Below are 2,738 nucleotides of genomic sequence, written 5' to 3' on the forward strand. Positions count from 1 at the left end.
TATATATATATATTACCCCCTTTTAGACACAAATGTCTCATTTAGACACAAATGAGTCCAGTTTATTTCATTTATATCGCACAGATGCACAGAAAATAACAATCTAATGAAACCAGTAGGATTCATATCCAATTGCAACTGTACTCCTGATTACTCCAGTCAAATCTGTCCTTCATATTAACAGTCCACAGTTACTCTGAATGTCCTAGAGCAGTGGTCCCGAAACTACGGCCCGCGGGCCGGCCTCCACATTTGGTCCGGCCCCCCGAACAATACCAGAGAGCGTTCAGATTTTTTTCATATATTGCATTTTCCGGTTTATATGTGGATTTTTCTTCAACCACCAGGGGGCTCTTTAGCAGGAAATGTGTCCTGTAAACTGTGGGTGTTTTGTTTTGCATGGCGCATTGCTGCCATCTGTTGGACTTTTAGGGAACTGCTTGACTTTTATGTTATTTAATCAGTACGGTTGTTTGCTAGCGGTAGAGCAGATGAACACACGTGTTTGTTATGAACGCCGCATTCCAGGTCGAATTCTTCGAAGCAATACCTGTAAGTAGCAACTTATACTTCAAAACGAGCTTTTATGTTAACATATGAGGAATTCATATGTTAAAGTTACTTTCCATCAATCGAGAAACGCGCACCCCCTCCCCCCCCTACCGTCAACAATTTCCGGCAGCGCAGGTGATAAACGTGTAACACTTTTTCTGTTACAAACTGACTCCGCCCCCCCACCAGAGAAGGGAAAAGTTATGTGGCCCTCACAGGAAAAAGTTTGGGGACCACTGTCCTAGAGCAATCCAGGTTTTAGATGTGGCTCTGCCACACCTGAGTCAAATAATCACATCTATGGTTAGCAGCACTGTGGAGAACCTGACTGCACTGAGGAGGCAATTTAGATATATGATTAAGGTGTGTTGAATCACGTACACATCCAGAAGTTGCTGGACATCGGCCCTCGAGGCCTGGATTTGAGGATCCTTCCGTAATCTGGATTATATTCTAGATCAGGGGTGTCCAAAGTCGGTCCTTGAGGGCCGGCATCCTGCATGTTTTAGTTCCCTCTCTACTGGTAGTAACAACCTCCTCAGTACTCGGGGACAGACTTTGGACACTCCTATCATGGTGTCCACGATCAACATGGTGCCTTTGAAGACAAGTTTGTGATCCTATAAATAAAATGATCCACATTGAAAGCAAGCTTGGGATCTTTCTGCCTAGTGGTTTTAGATTCACTTACACTCATTTAACTGAAGTGTTAAATGAAGAATACCTTCGTGAAACAGTTTGAAATTCTCATATTTGGACCACCAAATCCACCAGACACAGAGTTCAGCTGCGCACTGGTTATTGTGCTCCAGTTACTCTCTAATAAGCTTGTGACTCAGCAGGGCCTCCACACACACACACACGCACACACACACACACACACACACACACACACACACACACACACACACACACACACACTGAGGCTCTGCAGACACCAACATGCTCATTCATTCAGGAGTTTCTTCTCCTTTCTGTTAATGTATTTTATTTCATTTTTTTATGTGTTTTTTTTTTTTTTTTTACAAATACTCTTCTGTCACATTTCAGAAGTAATTTATTGTGTTTGGAATTTTGCATTTTATTAATAAATAAATGGTCTTATTTAATCATTTGAAACTATGTGTAGGATTTCTGTGTTTTTCTGATTAACATGAGCTGAAGTCACGTGGACACATTGTACACTGACCTCTAGAGGACAAACTCTGTAATAACACCTGCTGAATGAACACAACCATTTTCTGCAGCGTTAAAGAAAACTAAATAAAGGGTTCCCAAACCTTCCAACGGACTTTCTGGGAATCAATAACCACATGGATCAGGTAGTTTGTCTATAATGCTTGGAAGAGAGTTTTGTTAGTTTTCCATATTCCAAAACAACTCGAATTGATGAAAAATAATATTTTTTTTTACAACTGATCTAAGAAAATACAGTATATCCTTTTGTCTTGCAGTCTTCTCTGAAGCAGGAGTTCAATTCTGAATCAAAATTCTGTCACAGCCAAAGCAAACAAATATAAATGAATAAAAACATATAAGTGACAGGTGATCTTGTTGGGCTTAGAAAAGTTCAATCCCACACAATAAATACTTTCTTCTACTGCTGCTGCTTTTAAAAAAATGTATTTGGTTTAAGTGTTGGAGGTGCAAATAAATATAGACGCTGATGAAAGTCTGATTTGAATGTAGAAAATAGGAGGACCACGTTTTATTTTTCAGTGGCCATATTTTAGCTTGAGGGCCTTTTCCTCACTGAATGGTTTCCACATATCCATAATCAAAGATTTAGCAGTCTGCTCGCATGAAAGTAGGCGATTTGGAAACAAAAATGTCTCCTCCTGTGTATGTTCTGTAATTACATTGCATTTAATTCGTAAATATTGCATTTATGTATTTTTTTCATCTTTTTAAAATAAATGACATGAACCCTAAATTAATAATAACAATAATTAGACTTTATTTATAATGCCCTTTATAACTATAGATCTCAAAAGGCAGAATAAATAAATGAATAATTAATTCATCAAATCAATTTTAAAGAAGCGTTGTTTAGCCTACTCACAAGTGTAACCATGAAACAAAACATAATCTACAATTAATCAAATTTATTTATTCACAGACATCGAAGTCCCGAATTACCTATAGCCACAGTGAATGGCTTTCATTTAATTTCATTTAAAAAATAT

This window comes from Poecilia reticulata, linkage group LG5, assembly GCF_000633615.1.
Source record: "Poecilia reticulata strain Guanapo linkage group LG5, Guppy_female_1.0+MT, whole genome shotgun sequence".
NCBI classification, from domain to species: domain Eukaryota; kingdom Metazoa; phylum Chordata; class Actinopteri; order Cyprinodontiformes; family Poeciliidae; genus Poecilia; species Poecilia reticulata.